This window comes from Amblyomma maculatum, chromosome 5 (genome assembly GCF_055883805.1).
Source record: "Amblyomma maculatum isolate TAMU_Amacu chromosome 5, ASM5588380v1, whole genome shotgun sequence".
Taxonomy (NCBI): domain Eukaryota; kingdom Metazoa; phylum Arthropoda; class Arachnida; order Ixodida; family Ixodidae; genus Amblyomma; species Amblyomma maculatum.
In genome coordinates this window covers 83,491,516-83,514,133 of record NC_139348.1, presented here as the reverse complement: position 1 = coordinate 83,514,133, position 22,618 = coordinate 83,491,516, and the positions used below count along the sequence as shown (strand labels likewise).

The following is a 22,618-nucleotide window of genomic DNA, read 5'->3' as shown; positions in this document are numbered from 1 at the left end:
ACATCGCACAGCACACGGGCGCCTTGCTTTTCGCCTCCACCGACAAGCCGCCGCCCAGGCCGGGATTCGATCTCGCGTCCTTAGGAACAGTAGTCGAGCGCGGTAACCACTGCGCCACCCCGGCGAGGTTGAGGATCTGTACTCGACGCTAGCTAGTGTTAAAGTATTTTGTGTACTGGATTTGTCCTCTGCGTACCAGCAAGTTCCTCACTCGGAAGAATCTAGGCCAGTGCTCACGATAAATACGCATCAAGGGTTGTAGAATTCCAAAGGTTACCACTCGGAATTGGCAGTGCACCAGTGCACCAATAGGCAGCACAGGGTAGCGCACGGGCACAGTTGCTCTAATTAGAGCCCGGTAATCTCCACAAGGGGGTCAGTCCTCAGGTGTTGCTTTTGGGATCATGAGGAGTGGAGGTGCTCAAGGGCTTGACAACAGGCTAACGATACCAAGTTCAAGCATGTGATTGAACACTTGAAGAGCCATACGGATCATTTTGAGAGGACAAACGACGAGGTCGTACATGGACGGGAAGACCGGCTCTATTGATGTGGTAGCGCACATTATGCTGGACTGCACTGTCGTCCTTTGGTTGGTGCGTAAGTTCTGGAAACTCGTTCAGTAAAGACACAAAACTCGTTCTCGCAGGTCCGACTCACGTAGGGCTTAACGGAGGGTGTCCTGAAGGTTTGCCTTGAACTGTTGCTTGTGACACAGGATCTTGGAGTCATCAGATGCGCACGTCTACCAAAAGGCCAAAATGACGGTAGAAGTCAACCCCGAAAATTGCGAAGTTCCCATCCGCAAAATTGAAAATCCAATGAAATTGTTTTCATTTCATTTCATTTATTTACCTTAAAGGCCCCTAAAAGGGTTTTACATAAGGGGTGGCAAGAGTAAAACGCATAATCACAATGACAGGAAAGTTTTGACATTTTCGATGATCTGTGGTGTGCAAGTGATGAGACCAAAGTTATCCGGAAGGCCGTTCCAGTCTGCAGCTGTTCGAGGGAAAAGGAATTTGAAAACGTGACGGTACGTGAACGTAGACGGGCAACTTGTAGCTGATGGCTGGTGTGATGAGATATGCGTGCGAGGGGAAGAATATAAGGTGCGATGCGCATAGTACTGTGAAAAAGTTTGTGAAATAAAGATAGGCTGGAAATGCGGCGACGAAGCGATAAGGGGGATAATCCGGATGCTGTTTTTAAGGAGAAAACTCTGATGTCATAAGAATGCGATGAAGGAATAAAACGAGCAGCGCGGTTTTGAATAGATTCGATGGCACTTTGAGGTAAGCTTGATGAGGATTCTAAATTGGCGATGCAAATTCTAGTTCGGACCTGACGAATGATTTGTCGGCTAATAACTTTACGTGTTCGGGAGCATGATGAAGATGGCGTTTTAGGAAACCGAACGTCCTGTTTGCGGACGATGTTATGTTAGTAACCTGCATACTCAAAGAAAGATCGCTACAAATTGTTACGCCTATATACTTATATGATGGAACTAGTTGTACGGGAACTTCAGAGAATACGCAAAAAAAAAAAACAAGAGGATTACGGCAACGGTTAATGGGCAAACGATTTAACTTACAGTAAACACTCGTCAGCGAACATGCGTATGTTAGATGTTACGTTTCAGGGCAAATCATTAACGTATATCAGAAAGAGCAGTGGGCCAAGCACCGACCCCTAGGGGATGCCTCACGTTACTAAGAGTGAGTTAGAGTGGACATTTTAATAGAGACAAACTGAGAGCGATTAGTCAAGAACTCCTCAATCCGCTTCAATATATTGGGGTGTAAATTTAATCGAGAAAGTTTGATCAGTAGGCGTTTATGAGGTACTTTATCAAAAGCTTGAGCAAAATCTAAACATATGACACCAGTCTGTAGGTTAGAATCAAGATTAGCATGTAGATCATGAACGAATGTATAAAATTGGGTCTCGCAGGAGTAACCTCGGTGAAACCCGTACTGAGCAGGATGGACAAAATTACAAGGGTTCAATGCTGCTGAACGAAATATTGAGCGAAAACATTAGCTGCGAGTGACCTAGCATTCTTCTATTTTTCTTCTCCTCAGCCCACATATAAAGCCTCGCTTTAACCACGCCGTATGAACGTGCCTTACTGGCCTATAGTGGTAACGTGAATGCCATGGTTTTCGCAAGCTGATTATGACGTAACCGTTCCATGTGAAACGAGAAACCCAAGTTGGCAGCTCTTGCCGACTGCTTGAGTTGGTAGCAAAGCTCTCATCCTAGTGTCACGTGGGGTGTGACGTCATAGCGCCACGTGGATAAGACGTGGCCACCGGCCGTGCTACTCTAAGGCTCTAAGCCTAGAGTAGTATTGCTTTCGCAATAAAAATTGCAGGAATCAAGGAATGTCATGATGTGGGTATAGATGACATGTTCCATGATTTTGCAGGGGATACTAGTTAGCGAGATGTGACAGTTCTTTTGAGGCCTAGGTCTGGCGGTAGAGAGTAGTGTCCGTAAGTAGTAATTGTCGTATTGTTGACTGCTTGAAATGGGGATGAGGGCGACCGCTTGTTGTCAGTTGAAGACGCTGGTATAAAGCTAAGATCTGCGCTTGTGTCGACAAGGATACGGGCGCTACAACCTTGATAAGATAGGGAGAACACTGCTGGACGATTTCGCGGCGTAGCAGTTGTATCACTGTGCGTCACCAAAGTCCGTGTCGGTCAAAATTTACCGCATCCGTTTGGTTTCCGAAGCATCAGACGTTGAATTAGAGTGTCCTTGAGAGTTTTGCGGACCTCCTACTAGGTGGGACGAGCAACAGATTACGGAGCTCGCTCATCGTCGTTGGTGGCAAACTGCTCACTACGTGGTGGTAGCGCATCAGGTCAGCTGTGATACTCATGGCAGCGAACTGCGCGTCCACTTGGATGAAACAAAGCTCATGGTGTGGGGCCCAAACGGGGGGGGGAGGGAAGGCAGCTTTAGTTCGACTAACGATACAGTAGGCATTTGTGTCCATGTTCGAGTCATCACCTTAGAAATGATAGCGTAGGCTAGAAATAAGTGATCGCGAGCCGTGAATCCTAAACTAATACTGATGATTATTTTTTCTTCTGGCATGCGCCATTTGTTTCCGCGGGCGGCACGCGCATCTACCTGCGCAGTGAGCGCCTGTAAATCGCCACACTTTTAGTGTACTCGACACGCAGTTGACTGGCATATTATCGTACTTTGGAGCATTTTGGGCGATTTCCGAACTCCATCGAAGAGGCAGAGGGTCTAAACCTAACAAGAATTTTTACTGCTTGAGAAGGGCGAGTTAGTATAGGGTCCTAAAGCATTGCTGGGCAGCGCTGCGGCTCCTGATGGGCAGCGCGATCTGTAACAGAAAAGCCAACATTGGGACGCTGCCGACTCAGCGCGCTGCCTTCGCGGCGTGCGCCGCGGGCTTTCTCTCCCACGAGCACGTTCCCTGATGCGCCCCGTAGGCGAATCGCGACATGTTGCCTGTATTCCATCTTGATGGTCGACTAGAAACTTTTTTATTGCCAGAGCAATACTACTGTAGGTTTCCAGCCTTCAGCTTGGCGCGGCCACACCCACGTGACACTAGGGTGAGAGCTGGGCTACCAACTCAAGCGGTTGGTGTAGCGCGGTCGCAGCCATGCCGCAGCGCGTGACGTCACACCTCACGTGACACAAAAGTGGTCGGCGTGGCGCGCTAGAGGCGCAGCTGGTGCTCACGTTCATACGGCTTGGTTAAAGCGGGGCTCTATATGTGGGCTGGCAGGAGCTGCCAACTTGCGTCTCTTGTTTCACTTGGGACGATTATGTCAGATCAGCCTGCTAGGACCCTGGTATTCACGTTACCCCTATAGGCCACTACGGCACGTTCATACGGGTTGGTTAAAGCGGGGCTTTATATGTGGGCTGGCAGGAGCTGCCAACTTGCGTCTCTCGTTTCACTTGGGACGGGTATATCAGAATCAGCCTGCTAGGACCCTGGAATTCACATTACCCCTATAGGCCACTAAGGAACGTTCGTACGGGTCGGTTAAAGCAGGGCTGTATATGTGGGCTGGCAGGAGCTGCCAACTTGCGTCTCTTGTTTCACTTGGGACGGTTATGTTATAATCAGCCTGCTAGGACCCTGGCATTCACGGTACCCCTATAGGCTACTAAGGCACGTTCCTACGGCTTGGTTAAAGCGGGGCTTTATATGTGGGCAGGCAGGAGCTGCTAACTTGCGTCTCTCGTTTCACATTGGACGGTTATGTCAGAATCAGCCTGCTAAGACTCTGGCATTCACGTTACCCCAATAGGCTTCTAAAGCACATTCATACGGCTTCGTTAAAGAGGGGTTTTATATGAGGACTGGCCGGAGCTGCCAACTTGCGTCTCTCGTTTCACTTGGGACGGTTATGTCAAAACCAGCCTGCTAGGACCCTGGTATTCACGCTACCCCTATAGGCCACAAAGGCACGTTCATACGGGTTGGATAATGCAGGGCTTTATGTGTGGGCTGCTCGTCGTAGGCGAGCAACGGAATCCCAGACCGCGAATATAAACGCTGCCTCGCCAACGATTATGTTCCATACTCCCATGCCATTCACTGATTCCCAAAATTATTCTTCTGCCCTGCCTGATAATTCTTCGAAATCGTTACTGAGGTTTATGGTCACTCAGTTATCTAACCTGACATCTGTGCTTTTGCGACATCTGGACTCATAATCAAGATGGCGACTACAAGATATCGCGGCGTGCTTCAGTGGAACTGTAGAGGGCTCTCCACAAAGGTTGGAGAGCTCAAATCCCGTCTTCGCATGAACAAGCTTCATGTATGGGCCATGCTACTGCAGGAGACCAACGCGTTGCCACCCATTCCTGGTTTCAGTGGATACGTGTCTCCTTCCATGGGCGGCCGACGTGTGCACACGGATACTCCTCCGGGAAAGGTGGCTGTGTATGTTGACACACAGTTTCCTTAGGTACGCCTTGCTCTGGAAAATTGGTGTACTTCATATCAGAAGGTTGTTGCAGTGGCAGTCAAATTTGGTAAGGCAACTGTTGTAGTTGTGTCAGAGTATGTAAGACCTGGCGGTTGCTCTCCCTCCCGCATAAACCTGGGATGGTTACTGAATGTGAGGCAACAATACCCGGGATGTCCAGTTTTAGTTGGTGGTGACTTCAATGCGCCTCACCCGGACTGGGGATACCCGACCTTAAGTCCTCGCGGCAGTGCGAGACGACTTTACGGATGCGCTGTTTATTCTCCTGAACCATCCAGATCCAACAAGGACTGTGCTTCATACTAGGAGTGGAACATGCGCTCCAGATCTTACGTGGTGGTCAGGAACCGGCACCCCCTCATGGCACGTAGAGCCGGACTCCTGGGGCAGTGATCATCCTATTGTCATCGGTCTCTATCCATCACAGGCCCGACGATTACGCCGCAAGTGTACAGTTGTCCATTGGGACAATTTCCGCACCATTCTTCAAAATCACTCTGTGGAGTCGGCACCATCGCTTCTAGACCACATAAAAAGCGCACTAAATGAGGCTACAACCATTACCTGGGTGGAGGTTGGTCGACCAACACCGGATGTGCCTCTGCTCAACTTGTGGGCTGCTCGTCGACAAGCGGAATTGGCTGCAACCAGAGACCCAACTTCTGCGCATGCACGTACAAGACTAAATTACATTACTGCTAAGGCTCGAAGGTATGAGCGTGATCTCTCACGACGACAATGGCACCTGTGGTGCGAGCAGTTCTCCACATAATCATCGAATGCTCATATTTGGCGAACTTTCCTTGCCATGGAGCACGGTTGTCGTCGTCCTGATGCAGCCGCCACAGCATGCTTTGCAGCAAACTTGTCTCCGAATGATTTCGCAAGATAAGCAGCGCGCAAGTGTTTCCCCAAGTACGCCGTGTTGTCTGCACCAGTTACAAGAACTTACTTGTGGGGCATGCCAGCCCATGTCGATAAGCTGCCATCTGCTGCCGACACCGAGGGAATCGCGAGCCCATTCTCCATGCCCAAATTGCTTGCAGCTATAGATGAAGCCAACCGAAAGACAGCGCCCGGTCCGGACTCCATTACGTACGAGGTTTACAAGAACCTCAGTGGTGATGCACTTCCTCAACTCCTTGACACCATTAACAAGGTATGGCTAGACGGCAATGTACCAGACAGCTGGATATCGGTTATTGTGATCCCTATTCAAAGCCGGGGAAAGCACCAACAGACCTAAGCAACTTTCGACCTATTTCCTTAACGGCAACAATTTGCAAGCTTGCTGAGAAAATGCTCGACACACGAATCTCGTGGTGGCTTGAACATCACGGTTTCTACCACCCGGCCCAGATTGGCTTTCGACCATCTATAGGCACAGAAGACGGATTGGCTGTCTTGGCGTCCTCAGTATTATCATCAACATGCAGCCACAATGTACGCACTGTCCTCGCCATGGATGTAGAAAAGGCTTACGATAATATCAGTCATGATACCATTCTGGATTCAATTGACATGCTCCAATTACCACTAAGAGTACGCAATTTTGTAAAATCTTTCCTTGCAAGTAGACAATTTGCAATACGCCTCAGTAGCGAGGCCATAGGATCATTTGTCCCTTTTTGCGGCGTACCCCAGGGTTCTGTGTTGTCACCAACATTATTAATTATTGCGTTTATCTCACTTGCATGGCGGCTACATGAAATTTCTGATGTTAAATTCTTAATATACGCTGATGACATCACGGTGTGGAGCACACAGAACGACCTACTGACTCTATCATCGGCCCTGCAATCAGCTTTAGATATTACGTGCACATATGCATCTTCCATTGGCCTTGAACTTTCCGCCAGTAAAACTACGTTCATATCAGTCGCCAACCGCTGGGGCCGCCGTAAACTTTCGGCAACACCTATTCGTCAACATCTATCAGGAACCCCACTTCAGGAAATTTCAACAGTAAAAATTTTGGGCTTAACAATTCATGAGTCAGGAACTGGAACTACATGGCTGTCTGGCGCTAAAAAAACAGGCGTTACAGACACTGGGTCTGATTAGACGCATTGCTCCAAAAATGGGCGGCGCTCGCTCAGATGTTGCGAGACAGTTGGTGCGGGCAGTTGTGCAACCGCGCCTTGTTTATCAAGGCTTTTTCAGCATTTGACAAGGGCGATGTGGGATCGACTTGAGGCTATAAATCGAGAGGCAATGAGGGTCATCACCTGCCTCCCTCGCATTACACCAACCGTGGGGCTCCAAGAAAACGCTTAACTAAACACACTAGATGAACTGGTGCATCAACGACGTGATGCACGCAAGCTTAAGGCCACACTCTCTCACGCAACGTGCACTCTGAAGGCTTATGCTTTGACACATTCACTACTACCGCCGCCACTGCCAGTTCTTCCTCCTTGGCGTTTTGTACAGCTGAGCGATAACAAGCCAACTGATTTACGCCGACCAAGAACACAGGAAACGGCGTCATCACTTCGCGACCGAATTATGAAACAAGACGCCCGCTTGCCACATGGTTCCCTTATAATTTACGTGTCGACGCAAGCATCAAAGCCTGTGAATTGATAACAGCAGTGTAATGTCCTAGCAAATCTTCATTGAACAAGACGTCAACATGTCAATTACCAGAACCTCCATCTTCTTTTTGTGCGGAACTGCTTGCAGTGCAAGAGGCGCTTCGCTCTGTGACTGCCATTCCCATGCTTCCCAAGGCTCGTATTATCATACGTACAGGTGCCCTCTTGGTGACAAATCTACTTAGACGCGTTAGTAGTAGGCCGGAAATCTGCCAGAGCAAACACAGTCTAGCGGCTCGCATACCAAATCCAATTCGTATTGGATGGACCCTGCGTTACCTTTTAAGTGCTCAAAGCCAAGTGGATTCTGCGGCCCGCCTTTCAAACTCAACCTCGACATCGCCAAACCTCATAAAATTTGACAATGCCACCCTGCTTTTAACAAGAAAGGAGCACCTCCGGCGCCGTACGTGTGCTCTTATACCTCCGTGTACGGCAAGCCTCCCTCGCGGTGTAACCCGTGCAGAGGAGGTGGCGTTTCGGAGGATTACAGTAGGGGTGGCCCTAACACCAGCAGTGATTCGAAAGTGGCCACAATTTCGGTATTTATATCCACACCCTGGGTGCCCCATCTGCAAGTATAGAAATATAGAAGCTGACATCCATCACCTACTGTGGGATTGTCCAGCGTTGAAGCCAACGCGGATCCGGCACCTGGTGGCTGCTGGCCTCTCCCCCCATAATCCGCAGTCATATGCTCTTTGGACACTGGGACCGCATCATCGTTCACTCCTTGATATCATTGCATCAGCCAACCTTTTTTCATTTACTTGACCACACCCTTCATCCATCATAACATTTCTTTTATGCCCTGAGGCAATAAACTTCGCAAAAAAAAGAAAAAGAGAAGAATACTCAGTCACTCGCAGGAAATGCTTTCGCTCAATATTTCGTTCAGCTGCGTTGAACCCTAGCAATGTTTTATTCGCGTCTGCAGTATAGAGCATACGACAGGCGGTGATGAGAAATTATTTATTGTGAATACGTTTCCCACGTTAGCGAAATTGTAGGGAGTGCATCTCGAGGTATGTGCGCTATGTAGCATTATTGTCGTATATCATATGTCTAAAAATGTGAACGTATTATCAGAACTGTGAAATAAAGCGGCTCGCTGGTTGATCATCGTTTTGGTCTGCAGCATGGAATCTATATACAATTGTGTTTTCATTATTACGACGTTATTGAAGCAAATCTTGCAGTAGTATAATAAGTACATAGTCAAAGGAGGTGCTTCTCCAAAGGCACGAATGCTAGCTTCTCAACAGAACATGAGTGCTCCGTGTGCAGCACGCTGGCACCGAAGGCAGGTGAAATCCAAGCTTTTCGTGCTTTATTTCGGTTCCTATGAAATGGTTGTTCTTCATTTATGATAATTTTTTGTTAGCATTCACAAAACCTGTCACACGAATGGGTGCTCCGTGCGATAGTGTCAAACCAGCCAAAGCTACAATCGCTTTTGTATATTGCCCTTCCGATATATATTCGTCATTAGTAACAGTAATAAATGATTCGCTTATCGGCCAGTTTTTGCGGAAATCTGCAAAATTGTCCCCCCCCCCCCCCTCCTTTTGAGAAATGAAAAGGCCTCGTTCCTAGATATTTTCCTGATCGTTTTAAAAATGAAAAAACAAGTTTGAACACTTAGGAGCCGTTCACACTTGAGTTTCTGTCGCGGACGTCGCATGCTGGATATATGTTGATTTGGTTGCTTTCAGAACAGTCGCAAGGCAGAGGACAGCACAGCAAATCGGCAATGCAAGACATGTGGGAAGCGAAGAGCAAGATATTCCTCCACCCCCTTTACTTTGCATGTATGGTGTTAAAGCGTTGTACTCTTTTTATGCCGCTTCAACCCGTCTTTGTCAATTGTCAACATTTATGAGTTTATGGAGAAGGAGGAAATTGACTCATTTCTTTTGTTGCGGTTGTAGGAACAAGGAAAAAAATGCACAAGCCTGCTGTTGGCTCCGTAGCTCAGCCACTTCCGCTGCCGCCTGCAGACAGAAGAGAGAAAATAAAAAAACAAAAGAGAGAGAGAAAGACGCGTGCCGCAACAGCCGTCATCCACTACCTAAGCGGTGGCGGGTGAAAAGACGGCCTAAAAGTGATAAAAATTCGGTGGCAGGCCAGCCCTCGCCGAAAGAGGTGTTGATCTACCACTCCCAGTTCCGTGGTGCTAGGAGCAGCCACCCTTCACCTGCTCATTTCGTTTACACAAAGAACGAGAGGCTTCTCATAACGCAGTCATGCAATGGAAAACAGGTCTTGCAGAAACGCTTAAAAAGAAATCTGCAAAGTTTCACACGAGAGCCCCATTTTTTCGCACTTCGCCTACTTTTATATCGGCCCATGACACAATACTAGTTACTACCTCCGTTTTGCAACAGCGGAACCGTTTTTGTTTAACCAAATAACCGCCAGGCGCAACTCAATCGCCGCACATGTACGCACATGCACAGGAATCTAGCGGAGTGTCTGCTCCGGATGCCTCTCATCGTTTCACATTTCACCAGCAAGCCAGGAATGCGGCGCTGCCGTCGTGCGCCGACACTTCAGTATGGGTACCCTATTCAGGGAAGAGTCTGGCAGTCTGCGATACATAAGGACGGACTGTACCCAGTTGTGTCATGCGTGGAGGTATTAAACGCATATGTAATGAAGTGTAGTATGGTGTTCAGTTCGTATGCCCTACATCTACATAATGGTAGCATGTTGGTAAGCTTTCTGCTGACGCGCTCGGTGAAGCCATCGTTCTGAAGATGATAGGACGTCACGTGTCGGGGCATTACGGCGCACAAACGCATGAACTCTTCAATAACATCAGCGGTGAATTGACGGCCCCAATGATGATGACATTTTGTGGCGGGCCATGTCGTAAGGGCAATGCAGCGGTGTCGTAGCGGTAGAACATCCGCCTCGCATGCAAGAGGACCGGGGCTCAAATCCCAGTACCGCGCAATTCTCCACTGGTCGCAACAAAAAGACAAAATCCGCGCAGGTTTTGGGTGCGACCTGAAGCTGGTGAACACCTCCGTCAACGCACTGCCTCTCCAGAACAGGAGTTGGCCACCCTGGTGCACTAATTGGCCGCAACCTCTACTGATAAGCTCCACAAAACCCCGGCCCTCAGTCACCAGCGGCTGCGGAACAACTGACCACGGCGGCGGTCAGACTTGTGACGCAGCAGGGGGTGCTAAGAACCTCTGGCTCCGCTGAACAGGCCGCCTTTGGGAACTGACCCTGGCAACGTTTAAGGCTAGAACCCTAGCTAGTGAAACTAGCTTAGCAGTGCTGTTAGAGGAACTAGAGGGTATGAATTGGGGTGTGATAGGGCTTAGTTAGGTTAGGAGGCCAAATGAGGCATATACTGTACTGAAGGATGGGCATGTACTGTGTTATCGAGGTTTACCAGAGAGGCGACAACTGGGAGTAGGTTTCCTTGTCAATAAGTATATAGCGGGTAATATAGATGACTTCAATAGTATTAATGAGAGGGCAGCAGGCATCGTAACTAGGCTTAATAAGCGGTATAAACTGAAGGTTGTACATGCCTATACACTTACATGTAGTTATGATGACCAGGCAGTTGAAAGCTTCTACGAAGATGCAGAATCGGCAATGCGAAACATAAAGACGCAGTATACTGTACTAATGGGCGACTTCAATGCAGGGGTAGCGAAAAAGCAGGCAGGAGACAAGGCAGTAGGTGACTATGGCATTGGTTCTGGGAATAGCAGGGGGGAGTTACTAGTTGAGTTTGCAGAGCGCAATAACGTACGAATCATGAATGCCGTCTTCACGAAACGGAAGAACCGGAAATGGACATGGAAAAGTCCTAACGGGGAGACTAAAAATAAATCGACTTCATAATGTGTTCAACCCCCGCCATTATGCAAGATGTAGAAGTAATCCAGAAAGTGCGATGCAAGAACCACAGGATGCTGAGGTCTTGAACTAGCCTAAATCTGAAGAAGGAACGCAACAGATTAGTAAGAAAGAAACCCATCAAAGAATTACCGGTGAGGGGGAGGGCAGAAGAGTTCAGAATTTCGTTACAGAATAGGTATTCATCTCTAACTGAGGACGGCGACATTACCCTAGAGGCAAGGAACAATAATTTCAGAGATATCATTACTGAGTGCGCGGTAGAAGTAGGCGGTAGGATAGTTAGAGAGGATACCGGTAAGCTGTCTAAGGAGACGAACGATTTGATTAGGAAACGCCAGAGTATGAAAGCTTCCAATCCAACAGACCAGATCCAATTGACCGAGATATTAAAGCTAATCAATAAGCTCAAGGTGGCCGATATAAGGAAGTGTAACATGGAGAAAATTGAGCATGCTGTAAAGAAGGGGGGATGCCATAAAGCGGTAAAGAAGAAATTGGCCATATGCAAAAACCAAATGTATGCAATAAGGGACAAGTCGGGCAACGTCATCAAGAATATGGACAATATAGTCAAAGTAGCCGAGGATTTCTATACAGATCTCTACAGTAGCCAAAATAATCAGGATCGTAATGAGACTGGCGGTAGGGAAAAACCGTCAGACGTTCCATCAGTGACGAAGGAAAAGGTCAAGGAAGTACTAGAAACTATGAAAAGGGGGAAATCAGCTGGAGAGGACCAGATAACTACAGATTTGCTGAAGGACCGGGGGGATATCGTGCTAGAAAAACTCGCCACCCTGTATACGCAGTGCCTGGTGTCATCGACGGTACCGGAACAATGGAAGTATGCAAACATTATCCTCATTCGTAGTAAAGGGAACTCTAAGGACCTTAAAAATTACAGGCCAATCAGCTTGCTGTCTTTTACGTATAATGTACTTACTAAGGTAATCGCTAATAGAATCAGGACAACCTTAGACTGCAATCAAGCAAAGGATCAAGCAGGTTTTCAGTAACGGTACTCTACTATTGATCATATTCATACCATCAATCAGGTGATAAAAAAATGCTCGGAATATAACCAGCCCTTATACAGAACATTCATTGATTACGAAAAACCATTTGACTCAGTTGAAACCGCGGCGGTGATGCAGGCATTGCGAAATCAGTGGGTAGACGAGCCGTACGTGAAAGTGCTGGAAGATATATATATATATATATATATATATATATATATATATATATATATATATATATATATATATATATAGTGGCTGCACAGCAACCATAGTTCTGCATAAAGAAAGTAACAAAATTCCCATAAAGCAACGTGTTAGGCAAGGATACACAATTTCCCCAGCACTATTCACAGCTTCCTTAGAGGACGCATTCAGAGACTTGGAATGGGAGTAGTTATTAATAAGGGTAGATTGGGAATACCTCAGTAATCTGCGATTTGCTGATGACATTGCCTTGCTAAGCAACTCGGGGGATGAACAGCAAATAATGATTGATAACCTAGACAGGAAAAGTAGAAAGGTAGGCTTGAAAATCAATATGCAGAAGAGTAAGGTAATGTTCAACAGCCACGGGAACAGCAGTTTAGATTAGGTAGCGAAGTACTGCAAGTAGTAGGCGAATATGTCTACATAGGACAGGTAGTATCCGCAGATCCGGACCATGAAATAGAAATAACAAGAAGAATAAGATTGGGATGGAGCGCATTTGGCAAGCACTCGCAGATTATGGCTACCAGCTTACCGGAAAGTATACAACAGTTGCATCTTGTCTGTACTCACCTATGGGGCTGAAACGTGGAGGCTAACCAAGAGAGTTCTACCTAAGTTGAGGACAACCCAGAGGGCTATGGAACGAAAAATGGTAGGGGTTACATTAAGAGATAGGAAGCGTGCACAGTGGGTCAGATAAATACCTCAAGTTACCGGCATTCTAGTGGAAATTAAGAAGAAGAAATGGACATGGGCAGAACGTGTAGTACGAAGAGAGGATAACCGATGCTCGCTGAGGATAACAAACTGGATTCCGAGGGAAGGAAAGCGTGGCAGGGGGTGGCAGAAAGTTAGGTGGGCGGATGAGAATAAGTTCGCAGTGGTCAAGTGGATGCAACTAGCACAGAACCGGGTAAGTGGAGAAATATGGGAGAGGCCTTCGCCCTGCAGTGGGTATAGTCAGGCTGATGATGATGATGATGATGTAAGATTAGTTAGTTCAGCGGGAAAAGCGACACTTAATGCGCCTTAGCCCGTGGCAGATTGAATAGTGGCGGTTTCACAGTAGCGTGTAAGAAGTCTGCGCAGACTATAATCCAACGATATCTATCCGAGGGCTTCGGAAACAGACCTAAGGATTGATTACTACTTGATCGAACGAAGCTGTCGCTGATTCACAGGGTGTAGCAAGAGCTTTTGTGGGACGTTTGTGGCGTTGACATTGATTACAACTGGAAACGTATTGTTAGGTTGTCGAGCGCATTCTTGGGCAGTAAACTCTCTCTTGAGCATTATGGAGTGTTCGGACCGATTCCAGATTCACAGAAGTCGGACCATAATGAATAACATAGAATACGTCAGTACAAAGAGTCTTGGTAACCACAAGTAGGTATCGCTGGCCGACAGGGGAGTAACTCTTTTCAAGGAGCTCAACACACAAAAAAACGGTTTGTAGCTCCACTTACATGTACGGCGGCAAAAAGGCGCTACAGATTGTTGTCTGTTTGCGGTTCCGCTTTTAAGACTTCTGGGTCTGGGAACGCTGGCTCAAAGGCCGGTATATAATTGCCGAAAGCGTCGCTGTAAGACCCGGTCGTTGCCACTAGCATATTCGAAATACAATCAGCGTTTGCATCACGCCTCCAGCTTTTGTAAACCAAGGCAAACTCATCTTCGTGTAACCCGAGGGCCCAGCGTACGAGGCGACCACGTTGGTCTCAAAGGTTCTGTAGCCAACAGAGTGAATGAGGGCCACTCAAGATAGTGGGCGACTGCAAGACAAATATGAAAAGAAAGGCTGGTCAGTGAAAATGACAGCCTGACAATCCTGCTCGGTGGCTTCGTAACTTCGTTCTAGCTTTCTCAGGGTAGGAATTAGTACGCAATACCATGCTCTTGTTCATCGTTTCCCTAGACAATTATCGCACCGGACTGAATCCACTAGCCTCCACGTGAATATATGGTAAGACAGCTGGATATATGTGATGTGGAATGGGTTTCGATATTAAAAGAAACTTCAGCTGACGGAAGCTGGATTGTAGTCTGCGCAAAGTTACACGTTACTGTGAAACTGCCATTATTCGATCTGCTACTGCTACGGCGCAACAAGTGCCGCTTTTCCTGCTGAACTAACAAATCTTACGACACGTCGCTCACTGGTGTAAAGTAAAAACTAGTGTTTCTGCTGAAAATACACATCAGCGGGTAGGCAGCGTCAGCAAAGCGATTTATATAGCATCTAAAACACGTACATAATCTTAGACAACTGCGGAGCTGTTGTTGTTGTGGCTGTAGGAAGAAGAAAAAGAAAATGCACGGGCCTGCAACTGGCTCTGTAGCTGAGCTACCTCCGCTGCCTCGTGCAGACACAAGAGAAAACAGAGAAGAAAGAAAAGGAAGAGGGAGAGAAAGACGTGCGCCGCAACAACAGCTATCATACACCACCAAAATGGTGGCGGGTGCAATGACAGCCTACAACAGATAAAAATTCTGTGGCAGGCTAGCCGCTGCCGCAAGCGGCGAAGACCTACCTGTCGCAGCCCCGTCAGGGGCGTACGAGCTCCTTTTCTACCTGAGGGGGTTTAAAAACTTAATCAAACAATGATAATGTTATTTGGTTCACAGAAAGGGAAAAGCGCAGTATTGTCACACTTGTTTCTGTGGACACCGTAGCGTAGTGAAGGGCTACGGATTACTTTCGACCACCTGGGGATCTTTAACGTGCCCTAACATCGCACAGCACACGACGCCTCTTCGTTTCGCCTCCATCGAAACGGAGCCCCCGAGGTCGGCATCGAACCCGGGTACTCCGGCACAGTAGGGAGGCTTCTTACCACAGCGCCACTCCGGCGGGGCTTCAAAAGATCAAAACAAAAAACAGCGGGGATTTTCCGGGGATCCGGCATAAATCCATCACCATTGACAAGAGGTCTAGCACTTGGCACTGGCCAAAGCGGCGCTTTTTCGATTTCAGGACTAGGGCAGCGTTGTGCAACAGTTCACGACGCGACTGCACGATCATTGCACTCTTGGAAGGAGTTTCCAAATATGACGACATCGTGAAGATGGCAAAGGCAAATGTCCACTTTAAACCGAGCAGAAGTGTTTCCATGAATGGTTTAAATATGGCAGGTGCATTAAACAGCTCGAATGACAACGTTATGCTCAAAAGGACCATCTGGCGTTACAAAGCCTTTATTGCCTTTTCTGCAGGGAACGCTACTAGTGGGCGTCATCTATGCGCGGAAGAGGATAGATGTCATCTTACCTAACTCAACTTAGGCGTCGATAATCGGCACAAAATAGCCACAATCCACCCTTTTTGCACACATTAATGACAGGAGGTGCCCAAAGGCTGAAGACTCTTGTATTACCTTCTTTTGTAGCATGTCCTCCACTTGCTCATGAATCACTTTGTCTTCAGATGGGGACCGGTGATATGGCTTTCGACGGATGGGATGATACGAACCAGTGTCGATGGCATGATTGGTTCGAGAAACAGTGCGAGAGGTTGGTCCGTTTGGATGAGAAAAATATAGCCGAGGAGGGTAGAAAAATATCCACAAGAGTATGGCATTTAGGTGAGCTTAGATTGGCGCCCATGATGTGGAAGGGTGAATACTCATCGGCTACCGGAAGTACGAGGGCCCTTGTAGCATCTGTGATAAAAAACCAATGACGTTGTGCGCATCGGGTCACCATAAGGCAAGGATCAATTCAGTTATTAGAACTGCAGGCTCGGACGATGAGTACTCGTCCATAGGGACGCACTATTGTGGTGTATGGAGATGACACAATGAGGAATAATAACATCTTTCTTGAGGCATGCTGAGTGACCTGACTTTACCACTGCCTGATACGTGATCTAGTCAGTAAGTGGAGCGGATACTCGTCTTAATATGATAGGCAAATATGGTTTTACTGTGCCCTCGGTGATATTAAAAATAGTTTATTCGTTACGGCAGCTATGAAAAACACTCGGCAGAGGAGAGCGATTAAAATGAATCTGTTCACTTCAGCAGTCCACAGTATATAGCGCTAAAGAACATCAAAACGTTCATTCCTAACATGACGTCATGCGCAGGGTGGGGTCACAATATACTTATTTCCATTCCGTATTATATGTTTCTCAAAGAACTGCATGGAAACAGATACCGTGAGCGACGTGTTTGCTCCTGCCGTCTTTGAAAAGTTGTGTAGCGAAATTTCGAGGGTTAATGGCATATTTCAGTGTTCGTTGTTAACAAGCTTTAGCTCTTTTGAGGGCCCCATGATACTTCACCTCTTCCACAATTGATTTTGTGCGCTGAAATATTGTATTTAATGTCGGATAACATCCTGAATGTTGTGCTACAAAAATACATACTAAGCGCAAAAGCATTATTTAAAATATGCAGACAGACAAGAGGAAACGCGCACGGGCATATTCTGATGTTCCTATGCATATTTTGAAACTCATATAGACCCGACATAAAAAATATGTTGTAAATATGCTTAAATATTTTGAAACGTTGCGGATTCTGGCACCTCTCGACATCGTCGGGACTCTAGGTTCGAAGAAAATGACATCCATAATTCATGCACAATGCATTGATTTAATGGTTTACCATTTTAATAAAAGACACCCTGCTATTTCAGCCCATATCTCTTCCATTCCTGCCCAAGTGGACGCATCATGATGCCTCCAATTCCACGTAATCTCTGTGTTCTCATTGAATCTATCAGTGTTTCTGCTCAACCTTACGAAAATACACCACGATATTACGCAAGACAACGTATCCGTCAAGTAAACGATATGGAATTATTGCATGCAAAATGTTAAGCCATCTTATTACACTAATATATAAACATAATCTGTGATATAATATATATATATATATATATATATATATATATATATATATATATATATATATATATATATATATATATATATATATATATATATATATATATTGCTACGAAGATGACGAAGCGGGCAGTGGCGCAGGGCGGAGCGCTCGCGCCAGGCGCGCTGGCCATTAAAGCTTATTTCATCATCATGTCATCACGTCGTTCTGTTTCTGTTGTGTCGCCGTGTTCCATCAACCGTCATGCTACCACGTAACATTTGGTGGAGGTGCGGTCCTTCCCCACCCTCGCCTTGCCCCGTCGAAGCCAACCGTATGCCGGGTACATCGGCCGAGAGCCCGTGGAGATCGCCGCACAGCTTTACCCCAGCCCTTTGTGCTCAGACCCCAACAGCCGCTCTCCCCAGCCCCGTCCCCAGCCTTGACCACAACACATGACGACCAAAAAAAGCCCAAAGCCCACCCGACCGACCCTACGAACGACCTCACGACCACTCGAGCGAAGACAGCACCCCCGCCGAAGCCGTTCGGCGTGTCCATGAGACTTGGCCTTCGGCAAGCGGTGACGATTGGACCTGATGCTCCGGGACAAGCATTCATCTCATCTTTGCATTTATTGTGGTGTCCAGCGTTTCATATCCTAATCCTGTGTCTGTGTTCATCGTCACCTCATGCAATGGATTTCTAGCAATCGATCGGGACGATCGCTCGGTGGCCCCGGGTAGTGCTACGAAGATGACGAAGCGGGCAGTGGCGCAGGGCGGAGCGCTCGCGCCAGGCCCGCTGGCCATTAAAGCATATTTCATCATCATGTCATCACGTCGTTCTGTTTCTGTTGTGTCGCCATGTTCCATCAACCGTCATGCTACCACGTAACAATATATATATATATATCATCATCAGCCTGACTATACCCACTGCAGGGCAAAGGCCTCTCCCATATTTCTCCACTTAACCCGGTTCTGTGCTAGCTGCATCCACTTCACCCCTGCGAATTTCTTAACCTCATCCGCCCACCTAACTTTCTGCCGCCCCCAGCTACGCTTTTCTTTCCTTGGAATCCAGTTTGTTACCCTTAGCGACCATCGGTCACCCTCTCTTCGCCCTACATGTCCTGCCCAAGCCCATTACTTCTTTTTAACTTGCACTAGAATGTCTGTAACTTGAGTTATTTCTCTGACCCACTCAGCACGCTTCCTATCTCCTAATGTTACCCCTACCATTTTTCGTTCCATAGCCTTCTGGATTGTCCTCAACTTAAGTAGAACTCTCCTGGTTAGCCTCCACGTTTCAGCCCCATAGGTGAGTACAGGTAAGATGCAACTGTTGTATACTTTCCTCTTGAGCGATACCAGTAAGCTGCTAGTCATATTCTGCGAGTGCTTGCCAAATGCGCTCCATCCCAATATTTTTCTTCTTGTTATTTATTTTTCATGGTCCGGATCTGCGGTTACTACCTGTCCTAAGTAGACATATTCGCCTACTACTTCCAGTACTTCGCTAACTAATGTAAACTGCTGTTCCTTCCCGAGGCTGTTGAACATTACCTTAGTCGTCTGCATATTGATTTTCAAGCCTACCTTTCTACCTTTCCTGTCTAGTTCATTAATAATTATTTGCGCTTTATCCCCCGAGTTGCTTAGCAAGGCAATGTCATCAGCAAAACGCACATTACTGAGGTATTCTCCATCTGCCCTTATCCCTAACTGCTCCCATTCCAAGCCTCTGAATGATTCCTCTAAGCAAGCTTTGAATAGTACTGGGGAGATTGTGTCTCCTTGCCTAACACCTTTCTTTATGGGACTTTTGTTACTTTCTTTATGCAGAACTGTGGTTGCTGTACTGCCGCTTTGTAGATCTTCCAGCACTTTCACGTACGGCTCGTCTGCCCCCTGATTTCGCAATGCCTGCATCACCGCCGAGGTTTCAGCTGAGTCAAAAACTTATTCGTAATCAATGAAAGCTATGTATAAGAGCTGGTTATATTCCGAGCATTTTTCTATCACCTGATTGATGGTATGCATATGATCAATAGTGGAGTACCGTTTCCGAAACCATGCTTGCTCCTTTGGTTTATTGCAGTCTAAGATCGTCCTGATTCTATTAGCGATTACCTTAGTAAATACCTTACTCGTAACAGACAGTAGGCTGATTGGTCTGTAATTTTTAAGGTCTTTGGAGTCCCCTTGCTTATGAATGATGACAATGTTTGCATTCTTTCATGGTTCCGGTACCCTCAATGACACCAGGCAATGCGTACTCAGGGTGGCCTGTTTTTCTAGCACAATATCCCTCCCGTCCTTTAGCAAATCTGCAGTTATCTGATCCTCTCCAACCGATTTCCCCCTTTTCATAGTTTCTAATGTTTTCTTGACCTCGTCCTTCGTCACTGTTGGAACGACTGATTGTTTTTGCCTGCCGCTAATCTCGTTACAGTCCTTCCTACTTTGACTACTGTAGAGATCTGTCTAGAACTCCTCGGCTACTATGACTATCTTGTCCATCTTCGTGAAGGCGTCGCCCGCCTTGTCCTTTATCGGATACATCTGGTTTTTGCCTATGCCCAATTTCTTCTTCACCACTTTAAGGCTTCCCCCGTTCTTTACACCATGCTCAATTTTCTCTATATTATGCTTTCTTATATCGGCCACCTTGCGCTTATTTATTAGCTGTGATATCCCGGCGAATTCGATCTGGTCTGCTGGATTGAGAGCTTTCATGCTCTGGCGTTTCTTAATCAAATCTTTCGTCTCCTTAGTCTGCTTACCGCTATCCTCCCTAACTATCCTACCGCCTACTCCTACCGCACACTCAGTAATAATATCTCTGAAATTATTGTTCAGTGCTTCTAGGGTAATGTCGCCCTCCTCGGTTAGCGCTGAATATCTATTCTGTACCGAGATCCTGAATTCTTCTGCCGCCCTCCCCCTCGCCGCTAATTCGTTGATGGGTTCCATTCTTACTATTCAGTCGCGTTGCTTCTTCAGATTTAGGCTAATTTGAGGCCTCACCGTTCTGTGGTCACTGCATCGCACTTTCCCGATTACCTCTACATCCTGCACAATGGCGGGGGTTGAACACATTATGAAGTAAATTTCATTTTTAGTCTCCCCGGTAGGACTTTTCCATGTCCATTTCCGGTTTTTCCGTTTGCTGAAGAAGGTATTCATGATTCTTAAGCTATTGCGCTCTGGAAACTGAACTAGTAACTACCCCTGCTACTCCTAGAACCAATGCCATAGTCACCTATTGCCTGGTCTCCTGCCTGCTTTTTTCCCTACCTTGGCATTGAAGTAGCCCATTAGTACAGTATACTGCGCCTCTACTTTTCGCATTGCCGATTCTACATTTTCGTAGAAGCTTTCTACTGCCTGGCCGTCATAACTACATGTAGGCGCATAGGCCAATACAACCTTCAGCTTATACCGCTTATAAAGCGTAATTACCATGACTGCCACCCTCTCATTAATACTACAGAATTCATCTTTATTACACGCTATATACATATTGACTAGGAAACCTACTCTTAGCGATTGCCTCTCTGGTAAGCCTCGATAACATAGTACATGCCTTTCCTTCAGTGCGGTATAAGCCTCATTCGGCCTCCTAACCTCACCAAGCCCTATGACATCCCATTTCATACCCTCTCGTTCCTCTAACAACACTGCTAAACTAGCTTCACTGTATAGGGTTCTAACCTTAAACGTTGCCAGGATCAGTTTCCAATGCTGGCCTGTCCAGCAGAGCCAGAAGTTCTTAGCACCCCCTGCTGCGTCACAGGTCTGACTTCCGCCGTGGTCAGTTGATCCGCAGCCGCTGGTGACTGAGCGTGGGGTTTTATGGAGCTTATCATGAGAGGTTGCGGCCAATTACTGCACCAGGGTGGCCCACTCCTGTTCTGGTGAGGGAGTGCTTTGCCGGAGGTGTCACCGGCATCAGGTCACACCCCGAACCTGTTTATGCAATTCCATCGACACGCGGATTTTTTTTTTAAATATGGTGGCGAATTGCGCGGCACCGTGATTTGAACCCCGGTTCACTTGCATGCGAGGCGGTTGTTCTACCGCTACGCCACCGCTATATATGTAGTTTTTTATGTTCAAATAAGAAAAGGATGTTTATTTCCAGCGCTGTGGCAGCGAGTCCAGGTAAAGCCTACTAGACCCCAAAACACCAATGCCTCCTCCTCTTCTTCTGCCACACAATCCTTCATTGTCGTCAGTAGCGCGATACTTCCCCTGCACTCAGCTGAAGCCCTCTGGGCGCACTCATGAAGCCCTGAGAGTCTGACACGGCCTAAAGCGGGCAACGTGACATAGTTCGGTCTTGGAAGACCGACGGCCTGATGCGGTCATGCGGGCTATTACATAAGTTCATCATTGATGCGCTTGACAACCATATTAGGGCCGTTGGAGGGCCGTTGGAGACGCGTCGCTTGCCGAGCGACGCGTCATTCAAACGGAGGTCGAAAAGATGTTAACGAACGACATAATCGAGCCTTCCAGTAGCCCCTGGGCATCCCCTGTCGTGCTGGTCAAGAAGAAGGATAACAGTTGGAGATTCTGCGTTGACTACCGTCATTTGAATAAGATAACCAAAAAAGATGTATATCCTCTTCCGCGCATCGACGACGCGCTTGATAGTTTGCACGGAGCCAGCTACTTTTCATCCATCGACCTTCGTTCCGGCTACTGGCAGATTTCTGTCGACGAGAGAGACCGTGAAAAGACAGCGTTCATCACCCCTGACGGCCTCTATCAATTTAAAGTCATGCCTTTTGGCCTATGTAACGCCCCTGCAACTTTCGAACGGATGATGGACTCATTGCTGCGCGGCTTCAAGTGGACGACTTGTCTTTGTTACTTAGACGACGTCATTGTTTTCTCGTCCACTTTTGACAGCCACCTCTCTCGCCTTTCTACCATTCTCGAGCTATTCCGCCGCGCCGGCCTTCAACTCAACTCAAAGAAATGCAGTTTCGGCCATCGGGAAATCAAAGTGCTTGGTCACTTGGTTAATGCTTCCGGTGTTCAGCCTGACCCTGACAAGATACG

The 22,618-nt window shown here is 47.2% G+C and overlaps 1 pseudogene; it reads left to right on the top strand.

Moving 5' to 3' along the window:
- The first annotated feature begins 11,466 nt into the window (after nt 1-11,466).
- LOC146188608 (uncharacterized) lies at nt 11,467-15,996 on the top strand (annotated as a pseudogene).
- The last annotated feature ends 6,622 nt before the right edge of the window (nt 15,997-22,618 follow it).